Below are 13,066 nucleotides of genomic sequence, written 5' to 3' on the forward strand. Positions count from 1 at the left end.
TCTCAACGGCATCAGCAGCTTTGTGTGGAAAATTTTGAACAGCATTGTTAAGGGTCAAGATGAAATGATACGAGCTGATGGAAGAAAAAGTTTTGCTGTGCTACGAAAGGAGGCTGTTGTGAGGATATTGGGGAAATAGAAAAGTCTCTAGAAGAGAGTTTTCTGGATTTAGAGGTTTTTTCCCCACCTTTAGCTATGTTAAGCATGTAGTATTTCACCACAGGGTTGTCAGTGGGGCTTGACAATGGAGCCCCTCCAACCCCACCCCAATTTTCCATGAAATAACCCCTCATGCCCATTATTGTTAATTAAGGGGCAGAAGGGCAGTAGGTTGTGTGAAATACTGATAGCAATGACTTACATCATTGATTAATAACCTTGCTAGTATAAAATATTTCTCCTGCTCTCTGAAAAGGAGGTAGTGGTGGACATGGGAGTCTTTTCCTTTCTCCGTTTCTCCCCTCTGGACAAGGGCTACCACTTGTGCTGTTGGGGAGCAGAAGCAAAGTGTCCTGAAGGTGATTGTGCTATTGAAGACTTACTGGTTTGTGCTGTGATGTCGAGCTGACAGCAGGACCCTGAATATTGTGTGTGCTGTAGCAGGCTGGTTGTGGCAGGGGAAGAGCATGTGCCCAGGGTGAACTTACCTGGGCTAATTTTTTTACCTCCTATGGCTTCGTGGTGGCTGCATTTCATGTGGCCTCTCATCCACGGTGGAGAGGAGTGAGGAGGTGAGCTGGAAATTCAGGGTCATATAAGAATGAACTTCTTGTGCCTTGGTGTACTATTCCCTGGAGCTGCGCTCGCTGTCTTTTGGGGTGGTGTGAGGAGATCTGTTCCCTGCACAGCTGCAATAACACCCGTAACACATGGCACAGAAAACATGCTGGCCTCTGGAGCACACTCAGTAGATTTGTACCTATTACTGAATGTTACCTACACACAGGTTATGAAAACTGTCTGTGTGTGTAGCAGGAGGTACAAAGCCCCTGCTGCGAAGAGGATAATCCTGAAATACTGCTCAACAGTCAAACAGGTCACTCTGAAAATGACCATAGGTGTAAATAGAGTTTTTCTCTTCTAGAGCATCGATTAATACAGGTCACAGTGGTTTTATGCAGCTAACCTTAAGCATAGATGATTTCTTGAAGCGTATTCAGGCTGAGGCTGACGGGGCTTTGCCACAAATATCCTACACGATAACTAGCCCCTAGAGCTGTTGAATAAATGCAAATGCTCCAGCTAGCAGGTGCCTCGTTCAACCAGATCCTTCTGCCTCCATACGTTCTCTGAGCGCTACCTGTTGTGGAAGCGTGGCTTTGCATACTGTGCATTAGCGCTGTGCGAGGGGAAGACCAAATCCAAAGAGAAATTTGTGCTTGGAATGACCTTGAATTCTGAGTGAGAGGCACAAAGCAAGGGCGAGAGCAGAATCGGGCTCTGTGGGAAAGCATCTGGTCTGTGTCTCTGCTGACAGCCTCTACTGAGTGAGCAGAGAAATGGCTGCCAGTTCTTGCAGAGAGCAGATTAGAGATTAGGAAGTGTAGTAAAAGAAGACAAAGGTACGGGTTATACGCTTGTATGCTCTTGCAGCCTACTAGGGTGCAGTCTTGTGTAACTTAGTTATGACTAATGACTACTTCATTTTCTTTTTCTGAAGAGTGCAGGTGGCAGGGCAAGGCACCCCAAAAGATGGACAAACAGGCAAGACAGATGTGAGTTATTCTGTTGGCATCCCAGACCTTCAGACAGGATGTCTTGTGTTTTGATAGTTTCTAAACAGGAGCCTTGACTTCCAAACCCAAGAACAAGTTTCCCACGGATCTCTGCCTTGCGCCAGGCAGTGTATCACAGTGGTTGTCCAAGCAAGCATGAGCTTTCCTACTGAAGCACCTTCTGGAGATGCAGCAGTTACAGGGGTTGCCTCTCTTGTTCTCCTCTCGTGCAGGTTCTCTACTGTCTAATGAGATTTCTTTGGCTGGAGAACTTGCTTACAAGATGACTTCTCCCTTACGTGGATGCTTTCACAAAACTCTTTGCATCTGATTATTCTTGGAACCTCAACTTTGCTGGCAAATTTGTTCGAAGTTGCTGGAGGCCAGGAAAAGAATACACAGATGTACATACACATGTGTGCATCCACTCACTCCCTTGCAGGACAGCATCATCACACAAGTGCTGTTTCCATGGAAACAAGGCTAAAAATACTGAATAATGGAAATTAGAGACTCAATAACAAGTATTTTCTATCCGAGACAAGGTTATTCTCATCTATTTGCTCTGTCTGCATGTGTCTTCGTGGGTTTCTGAAGGACTGTGGATTTTATTTTGTTTTGTTGGTACTCTCTTCCTCTTATACACAAATAAGAACCCGCAGCAATAGCCCCTGTTGTTATTCCTGCTGAAGAAAAATGCTGCATTGCATCACTATGTGCTGCTGAAGCACTTCGATGAGATCAGAAATTAGTGTTAAGGATTCTTCCCCCGTGTCCCGCAGAAAGCAGCCCCTGGGGCACTGAAATAGATGGCCTGAAGCAGGCCGTGCACTGGCGGCTCTCGGTCTTTGAATCAGGGGCAAGAACCTGCTTCATGTCAGCACTGGGAGTGCCAAAAAGGCACGTTAGACCCTGATCTCTCCTTGCCCTGCAGCTCTCCCAAACGGGCGTTCAGGACAGCTGGGCTCTGAGCCCGCGGTCTGACGCGCACCAGCAGCGGGCTGTGGCTGTGCGTGCCCCGTGCCTTGCCCCAGACGAGCTGCCATGGCCAAGCAAAGCCTTTAGGAGCCTACAAAAGTGCTCTTGCAATTTGCATATAAGCAAGACTCTGCGCTTCAGAAAGTCTTACGTTTCATTTCGTAAACATAGGCATCTGCTGCTAATTAAAGTAGCAGCATATAATTATATCCTTTCTTATTAGGAGATATAGAGTCTGACAGTTGCTTAGATACAAAATAAGCAACTACAGGTTGTCTTTTGCACTTTAACAGGCACAGGGGGCTGGAACAATAGAATTGTAAACTTGTTCTCTATTATCTTCAGTAAATGTGCCTGGGAAAAATATGGTTAATCTCATTGGTAGCTTGTAATTTCAGCTGTAAGGTTCTTCAGCTACCTCTCTGCTTCCCTCTATGAAGCACCAACCAAAAACTTTCCATGGAGAGGGCAGGATACTTCCTTGGGGAAAACATTAGACAGAAGGAACAACAGGCAGCTGACATCCACCATTTTGCCGAGACCCCATTTTCTAGCTTTTTATTTCCAATGAAAGTAAGTTTCTTCTTATTGATTAAAAAGAAATCCAGGAGGTAGTGTAGTTATCACTGTAGACACCGACAGATAAATAGGAACATAAACCGTGCGCACACCGTAGCTAATATTTTTAAAAGGCAGATATTGCAAAACGCGGTTGCCTTATTTTTTATGGGTTGAGTTCACAGCCAAAGCGCTCTGGATGTGACAAGATGGATCTACAGCTTTCCTAACAAAGTCTCTATTGCTTCTTATCAGAAAACTCATAATGCTATATTGAGAAATCACTTTTCTTGCCCCACAGAATATGTCAGCCGTATCCTGAGAGGCACATTTGAGTGTGTGACCTTTTCTTTTCTCACATTCTGCTAATAACCCCCAACTTTCTTTGCTCACAAATCCAAAACTCTGTTGAGACACCTACAGTCTCAGTGCTCTTGTTATTAAACTGTAGGGAATGTAATCAGAGCAGTTAATGCCACAATAATCCTCCTGATCCGTGCGGTTATCTCTGAAGGTATCAGAAACGATGCTGCCCGGAAAAGAAATGATGCATGTTCTGGTTAATTCCTCACCAGCAAACCTTTGGAGGAATACATCTGAGCTAACCTTCAAGGCGCTAAAAAAACTTGAAGCAGCAATGAGATTTCAAATGCCTTTGTTATTGACTATCAAAAATGTTCGATATTTCTTGATGGAAGCGGTTAGCTTAGTCTTAAAAAAAAAAGTTCATTTTGGACAAGGTCTTTCTTTCCTCTACAGCACTGTTGTAAGAGATCTAACCAAAGGGAGGAGGCTTTTAGGGGTGCCCGGTGGGGCTTGGGTGGCATGGGGTGCCCGGTGAACGCCGCAGCCAGCCCTCCTCCTCTGGGAGCCCCACTGCAGCTTTTCTTCTGCGGCCAGTTTGGAGAATTAGGGGGTGAGCAAAAAAAACCTGAAGTTTCTTCTTCGCTTAGTTAGAGCAGCTTTACCAGGATTTAGGGCATCGTTTTGCGGAAAGCTGAAGGCAGAGTTAATATGCAGACAAGCAGCTGAAACTCTCTCCTCAGCAGAGCAGGTTCAGGCAGTGCTCGGTCTGCTGCCGAGTTACCTGTCGCATCGCCTGTACAGCAGCTCGCTTGCACAAGGAGATAATTGGATTTTTTTCAGTCACCTGCATATTTTCGAAGGTCTTTTAAGTTCTGCTAACTGGGACTGTTTACCACCCGGCCTCAGAGGCAAAATGACCCTTCTGTACAAGAATCTTAATTTCTGATTTTCCTCATCCTTCCCAAATACGTGATAACAGTTGCTATCTGTACTAACCAGTACTACATATTTCAGCCAACAGCGTGTCAGGCAGGAGTTTGGGTTCAGGACAGAGGTGGTCGTGTGGTTTGTTGGTTGTAGCTCACAAGCAACATGTCTCCCAGGAAGACCGTCCAGGTGCACACAAGTCCAGGAAACAGGTTGCTGATGGAGAGTGGAGGGTGATGGTTTGGTTACCACTGCCTGTGCGGCCCGGTGGGGCTGACAAGTTGGCGAAGGTTAGGCAGGTGAAGTTAGGCTGTGCAGCATAGTTGGAAATTACTTTCATATGCTTGTTACTGTCCCAGATTTAAAAAAGAAAAAAAAAGGGGGGGGGGAAGAGGGGGGAAATAAAGGGGAGGAAAGAAGGGGAAAAGGGGGGGGAAAAAAAAGAAAAAAGATGGAAGAAAGGAAAAAAGAAAGAAAAAAGGAAAAAATATGAGAAGAAGAAAGGAAGAGGTTTCTGAGCCTGATGCAGTCATTGGGTGTGACCATTGTGTAAGTACCCTGTGACAGCTGAGGGTTGGTGGGTTTGGAGCACCTCTTCCTCTCTCCAGATGGCCTTTTAGTGTCGGTGGGTTGTTGCTGTTCTCTCTCCTCTGAAGCATCACCAGTTTTAGATTCTGCCTTATCGTTTTGGCAAACGTGCCTTTCAGGAGCTGGCATGGATACCTGATGGAGTCTACTTGGCGCTTTGCAAGCTGGGCAGATCAATAGCACAGGCAGTCTTGAAATGCAGATAAAAATGCTTTTTGGTTCAAAGTTTTTGTGCTACAGAGAGCATCAGGGTGCCAGCAGCTAAAGGCCAAGGCACCTTTTACTCATGCTGTGTCGGTCTCTGGAGTCTGAATCCCCGTCTCCTTCCAGTCCGAGGGTGAGCTAGTTGGTTTGCTCCACGCTGCGTGTCTCCTTACAGCCCACTGTGAACGGACACAAAGGAGGACACACAGATCAAAAGACACCCTGCATCTTCTAACCCAAGCTCAGGTGATGAAGTTACCTAGTGGCACTGCAGATGATTTGGGAGGGTTTGCTTTGTGCTTGGATGTGGGTACAGGCTCTGCTGTCAAAACATGCGAAGCTCATGTGTGATAAGAAAACAAACCTTCAGTGAGCTTACATACTCTGTTCCTTGATATCCCATTTTTTTCATAGACATCTTGGTACAGTACTGTAACTTTTCAGATCCCTCATCTGTTTTTGTAAGATTTTTTTAATAGTTTTTAAAATGAACTTTCCCTGCTGGCTTTCTTCTTTTTCTAGATCTGCTCTGGGTATCCAGCAGTGGGTATCCAGTCCCAGCCCCAAGTCACCAACTCACGTGGCAGATCTGCTGCTTGGGGCTGTACTGGCGGTGTTGAGAAATCCAGCAACCAGGAAAGACTGCGGTGACACTCAGTGGTTTCTCTGCGAGCACATCCCACGTGCCATGTTGTTGTGTTCTCTAATCCCCTTGGGCAGACAATTTTGCTTCCCATGTCGCACCCTTCTGACTTAGACCACATTTAAGACCTTTCAGCTTCACCTCCTGTTTCTCCAAAGGTTAGAATATTTTTCTTGCCTTCTCTGTGCATCCCTCAAAGGCACTGCCATGCATGAGGGCATCATTCAGCACGCAATGCCTCATTCATAAATCTTCCCAGGCGCTCTTCTAGACCCAGACAACAAGGGCATTTGTTAACCGAAAGGGGATTTCAACCGATGTGATACAGTATCTGTGGAGCTGACTGAGCCTGCGGAAAGCTGACAAGAGATGATTTCTTTCAACTGCGAAGCCTTGAACCGTGAAGTTCACAGCATTGCTCATCCTTTCAGAACACTGTCATAATTTGATGGATTAATCAGGGTTACTTAGCAGGGCTGCTTACCTGGCAAGACAATTCTCTAGCTTTTGTGCCTCTTGTGTACAAAACTCAAGGCCAACGAGCAGCTGCTCCTGGCTCAAACAGAACTGTTACACTACAGTACCAAGACCTGTGTGAGTTTTATGCTTCACACGTGATTTTTTTTCTCCTTTGAAGATACTGCTGTACTTTGTCTTTGCTGAGGTGCACACATCATTGTAACCTGCGTCATTGCATCTGATGGCATTCATAGAGCCTTTTCCCCCAGCAGCATTGAGGAGACGTGTGTTTTCTATTTCTGGTATCTATTTGTTATTAACAGTCCAGTGCATGTCAGCATTATTGTTTAAAGGATATTTGTGCTTCAAGCCCTCTGATGCAAGTTCTGTTGACAGCTTTGAAATCTAACTTTCTGCCCTTCCACAGAAGTCTTCAAGCTTCTTTCTGTGTACCATGCTCTGTGCTTTTGGCACCTGCCCGGACAGCTTGTATTTATACTTTGATTTTAGTTTTCAGCCTTTGATCTGCTCTCCTTTAGCTATTAATCGTCTTATTCATCAGTGAGACTGCTCTTCCCTCCAGAGGAGATGCTGTCTTCCTCTGCCCTGTTTTCCCTCATATTAGAGCTACAACCTGCTCACAGTGCCTGAACTTAGCTCTGACACGTATTTTTCTCTAACGCGTTGCAGAGAGCAGAACGCAGCTTCTCAAATGACATCTCCTCTGCAAATGGACTCGCTTTAAATGAAGTCTCGTGGTACCTGAATGTGACCAGGTTGTAGCCGGGTCAGGACTGAATGTGTTTTGCAGGATGGCAGGGGTGTATTTCGGATCGGAGTCAGCCCCTTGTGAAGCAAATGACACTTCTGCTTCAGATCAAATGCTCAGACCAGAAAATGCTGATCTCCCCCTTCTGTGACTCACCTGGGGCTGCAAGTTCAGCTCAGTAGTGTCTTATTCCTGGTAACAGGGATCTTCAGCAGCTCTCCAGTGTTGGAAGGCTTGGATTGCCTTTTCCCCCAAGGAGCTCCAGCAGGTCAGGGTGAGCAGTATGGTCTGATTGCAGCTTCCAGACTAGACCTCGTGACTGTCTTGATAAACTCAAAAGCAAAGGTTTAACCTTTTTCCTAGGCATCTCCCTACAAATTGTGTTCTGTTAATGGAAAGCCCTTTTTAATTAACATTTTCAGAGTACCCTTCTTGAATAGCCGCTAATTAATGTTTGCTCCATTTTGGCATAGTACCCAGTATAAAATTTCTTTTTAATTGTTTTTATTTAAACCGTTGCAGTGTGGAGAGTTTTACACCATCCAAGTTTTGGTGTTTCATTGTTAAGGTAGCTTAACTATATACATTTTTAATGCTTTTGTTTTTTCTTTTTTTTCTTTTCCCCTGCAGTTCTGCTGCAGTCCATCCTGGAAATACCCTGAACTATAGATTTCTCCTCTGTGCTCGTTCTGTAAACGCCATAAAGTCTTCCCACTTCCACAGGAAGGTTTTTTTAACCTTCTCTTATCCAGAAAATTAGCAATTTCTGGCTGCTGCAGAGGAATTCAGCTTGCTCTGGGCCACGTTGTTTCAATACAGCTACCTCTTGGCTTGCTAAATATTCCACTTCTAGATGAGAGGCAGTTTTAGAAGTAAAATTTTAATGAATTGAGTATTTCCTCCATTTTTCATAACAAAATAAACCCCCCTTTCATCCCTGAACACATACAGCTCATTCCAGCCTCACTGCTACTGAGCATTAGCAGCGTGGTGCAACGAAACCTTATTTTTCTGAGTTACAGAAGGTCTTCTCAACTTGCACCCTGCTGGGTGTCCACCCGCTCTCTCTCCACGCCTGCCTGCTCCGTGCTGTGATGCTGCATGTGGGAAGCCCCAACCTTCCCGCAGCTGACCTTGCTCCAGAGCTGGGGGCAGCTTTTGAACTGGAAGCGGTAGGTGCCAGTAGCGCGATGCCCAGGTTGATTCGCCCCATGGCTTGTGCCACCACACTGTCATGACCCTTCAGGCTTTGGAGGATGCCAGCCTGGGGCAGCTGGAGTCAGAGCCAGTTTGGGAGCGAGGACAGGCGACCGCTGAGTGCTCCCAGAGGAGCAGTAACCCCAGACACAGTGCTTTTCGTATCTAACATTTTTCCTTTGCAGACACCCATTTTTCAAGGCCATCCTGCTGCACAGGGTGATGTACCTTACTCTGAGTAAAGGTGGGTCTGGCTGCTCCTGGGAGGAAGGACTGTACTGCTCTGCACTCCTCTGCCCTAGCTGACAGCCCCTCCTGAACCTTGCTAGATACTCAGTTGCTCCGAAATCTCCAGATAAGAATAGATGTAGGGACATTCTTTCATTTCTAGTTGTCAAAAAGACTGCAAGACCATTTTTACTACAGATGGATGTGAACTTGCCCTAACTATCCAAGCCTTTTCCATCTGCATATTAAATTACTTCGGCATATTTCTACGTGGGGCTACGCCGAGTACAGCACACAGTAAAGTTAATAATGGAAAAGCAAAGAAGTTAAAAGTAAATCTGGATTTTTAAAATTCATTCATGTTAATAATGCAAACTGCTACTTTATAAAATTCCTTGCTGTGTTTTTACGGTGCTATTTCAAAAATCTCTCCATGAAGAAGGTTAAAAATCAAATACATCTCATAACTTTTAAAGTTGCTTATGATTTTAATGGAGAAGCTGCTGGTGTGCATTGGGTCAATGATTCACCCAAAGACCTTAGAAGCATGGGAAGAAATCGAGGAAAGGTCACATATTTCCTTTTGTCTTCCTGTTGCTTGTGACACCACTACAACACACTGCAACACTCAGTGGGGCTTCTCTGCCCATGGCTTGTGAGTGTGCTGCCATCTCCAAATGCTCTCCTAGCATGAGGTTTAAACCTCTCATCCTCTGCTTTGAGTTTCGAGGTTTATGTGGGAATATTTTCCAGGGCCTGGGAGGCTGGATGTTTTCTCTCTTTCTTTCTAAACTGTGGTTAAATTTCCTATGGAATTACCTGAAGTCAAAAACCTGAAGAGGCAGCAGTCTCAATATTTGGGAACAGTCAAGCCCTGGCATGATGTTGACTGCTCAGATAGGTAGGTAGGATGGCTATCGGTGCACAAAGATTTCTCTTCATGAGTTTTCCTACTCCTAGCCCTGCTCAAAAGCTGGTTTTCATTTAGTGGTACTTCATGGACTCATAGAGCCTTTGATATGGGGCAGTTTGGCAGACTAACATTGACGTAGAGCTGTTTAACAGTTCTTAGGTGCAGTATGTTCGCTGAGCTGGAAAATCTTAGTTGGCAAAGTGCATATGGAAGAAAGGAAAACATTCTTAGTATCGTTAAGACACGTTTGATTATAGAGAAGTACAAAAGGCTTGGCAAACAGCATTTGCCACTCCTGAACACCAGAACAGATAGAAGTACCAGGCCAGTTTTGGGGACTTGAATTTTAATCCTTGAAGAAAGCAGGTTGGAGGGACGGAGCTGCAACCAGCTGAATAAGGTGGTTCCCAATCAGCACTCATGGCAAATGCAGGACCCCCTTCTGCAGCCATGTCACAAGGGCAGGCTCATGGCCAGTGGCTCAGGTGGACAGACCAGGGAGGTGGCCTTTTTCCTGATGCCCAACTCTAAAAAGCAATGAAGCCCACTTTGTTTGGGATCCTTCTGGCAGGAGACTGTGGGCAGCAAACAAGAAGCGCCAGGTGGAGGCAATGCCTCCCTCCAGGACCACACCAGCCTCTCAGCCCCTTAGTGGACCCAGCTGGCCTCATCTGGGGTCTTTCCCCACCCCTGAGCATGGCCCAGGAGCCCCATTTCAGCCCAGCCTGGGTTGCTGTCTGGGAGTAGCTGGTTTTTGCTGCTGTGGGTCATGCAGGTATGTGTGTGCGTGCTGTCTCACTGGGTGCCTGGGTCTCTGCTAGGGCTAGTCCCAACATGGGGGGCAAAACCTGACCAGGTATGTGGTAATTGGAGGCTTTTGCTGGGGTTTGCACTGCTCTGACTACACGGCTGGTGCTAGCCTGCTCGATCTGTTACACCTAGCCTGGGTGTGCCTGTGTACAGAGGAGCTGCCTGCCCCTCTGAAAACCATCTGCTGCTCAGGCTGAAACAGCAAGCGTTGTGCTGCCAGCAGTCAAGACTAGCTGAGTTCACAAGCCCTCTCAAGGAGGTCTCTATGGATGAAGTGTAACAGGGTAAATGAGATTCCTCTCTGAGAAGGGTCCAGAGGTCCCTGCAGGAGAGATGGGAATGGGTGCTGTCTCTCTGCCACCTACAGAATGACAGTGCCTGTAGGGCTGGCTGTTTACAGAGGGTCTGTAAGACTCCAGTCCCCTTTGCATTTGCTTTGTAATTCAAGGAAATGTTAACTTGATGCCTTACTTTTCTTTGTTGACCAAGTTGTCTTGGCCCTGGAGCTGGTTGTTCCCAGGCAGCCCAGGTGCTGGCTGTGGCAGCAGTGCAGGATTTCACCGTAGCTTGCTGTTTGTTTTTCCCAATGTTAGCAGGGTGAGCTGAAGAATTTAAAAGGTAAGGGGATAGTTTCCTCATTTAGGGGTGCTGGTAACTTTGGGAGCCCTTTCCAGCCTTGTATTTGCCATCCACTTCCCCAGTGGAAAGCCTGAAGGAGCAAAAGTAATCTATTTCCTGCTGTTTAGCTGTATTTATTTTCCACTGCCTACTTCTCTGCCTGCAGCATCACTAATGTTCCCAAAGCACCTGAAGTCATTTATTTTCTACCTCAGCCTGTGGCAGTGGTATTGCACCCTACAAGGTTTTGCTTGAAGCCTTCTGGGCTTTACTGGGGGTGCTCTAGGCATGTGAGAAAATAAATAGACTTAGGAACAGTATGTGTTAAATCCGTGGTGGGTGTCTAGACTGCCAAGGTTTGTGTTATGTTTTCACTTTTAATAAGTGTGCATAGATATATTACTAAGTATCTGGTAGACAAACATACTCTAGATGCTGCAGACTTGCTGTTCCTATGGTCCTCTCAGGAGCCATTTGAACAGCGTCAGCTTCCCTTTATAAACACTGTAACATTTCTTTGAAAACTTAAATTACTTTTGATGGTCTCCATTTAATTAGTAAAATCTTCGCTATGTTAGTCTTGTTTTATGAGCTTTCCTGGGTCATCCAAAGTCCTCTGTGCATAAGGAGGATGCTCTGTCGTTGCTGGGGCTGTTCTTACTGCTCTGAACTGAGCTGTGCATGCACAGACCAAGGTTCAGGGTTTTGGGAGAGATTAGCTGAGGAAAGGAGCCAGTTTGCTCGGGTTTTTTTTTTTTGAAGAATGATGAGGTTTGGTGTGATTAAATGGCTACAGGCTTCAAAAGTAACAAGACTTTCATTCTTCTCCATGATTATAAATGGCTGAAAGTCGAACTGGGTCCGTTTATTTCCATGACTGACTGCTTAGGAAGGGCCTGGTTCATGCTTTGAATAACTTGTGTTTTTCCCCTTCTTCATGCCCTCAGCTTCTGATGATTTCTTGCAGATGTACCTACCCGTACTTCACGTTTCTATCAGCTGTGCTCCCTTACCCCAGGTGGTGTCACTAATGTGACCTCTAGATCTTCCCTGACACATTTCTTGGCTGCTGGCTTGGTCATATTAAAAAAAAAAAAAAAAAAAAATCTGGCTTCAAGGTGGGGCCAGTTAGCACTTCTGCTGTCCCCAGTTTATAGCCAGTCTGGCCTCTGATGGTGAGCCTGCAACCAGGGAAGATCTGAGGAAGGAAGGTGTTGAGGGTAAGCCAAGCCTGTTTTCCTCTTATTTCACTTGGGTGCTTTCCCTCTTTTCCCCATATCTTGCCAGCAAAGGTACCTGCTGCTTGTCTGACAACCAGCTAAGGCTCAAGCTGGAAAAAAGCTCATGAGGTATTTAAAACTTCTGTAAGCTGAGCTCCTGTGTAGCTTCCCTACTTACCACAGGGGAGACAAATCCTCTTACCCGACTGTCAAATAAGCCCAGCAGCGAAGCTGGAAACGAGCTGTATGTGACCACGGGGTCTTTGTGGAGCTCCTGGGAGCGTGCTTGGCCCTCTCCTGCCTTATAGGCATTGCCTGGAGCTTTATGGGGACCTTTGGGGTCATCCTGGGCATGCTGGTGCCAAAGAAGTCCACCCTGCTCAGCAAAGTCACCTGAGGTGACGAAAGTGGCTTGAGCAATTATATAGCTTAAAGTTATAGATGAAAATGGGAACTTCTCATCAAATAATTCAACTTTTCCTGTAATGCTGCTGCCCCCAGACTTGCACTCCTGATAACCCTCTGTTGGCCTGTGCTCACTGGGGTCATAGAAAAACCTCTCTATTGAGGAGGAGAAACTAAAAAGAAATTGGTCTTTTTTTTTCTGAAATTGAAAGACATTAAGTTTTCTAGAACATCAGGTCAGTCTGGTCTTGCTATGGAGCAAGATCAGTGCCATATAAATACAGATGTTGGGGAAAAATACTGAATGCAAACCAATGTCTTATTCCTGTGCAAGCTGGAATAGCTGCACAATAAATACAAAGCACCCAGTCTATGTTTAATGTGCTACAAGAAGCCATAAAAAATAAGATTTCTTTCCTCTTTTACTGAAGTCACTCAAAAAGCTGTGAAATTAAAAGTAACAGCTGATTCTTATGAATTTTCTTTCCTGGGGGTTTATAAATATCTTAGGTATTTTTGTTCTGAACT

The sequence above is a fragment of the Nyctibius grandis genome, chromosome 7, assembly GCF_013368605.1.
Source record: "Nyctibius grandis isolate bNycGra1 chromosome 7, bNycGra1.pri, whole genome shotgun sequence".
Classification (NCBI taxonomy): Eukaryota; Metazoa; Chordata; class Aves; order Nyctibiiformes; family Nyctibiidae; genus Nyctibius; species Nyctibius grandis.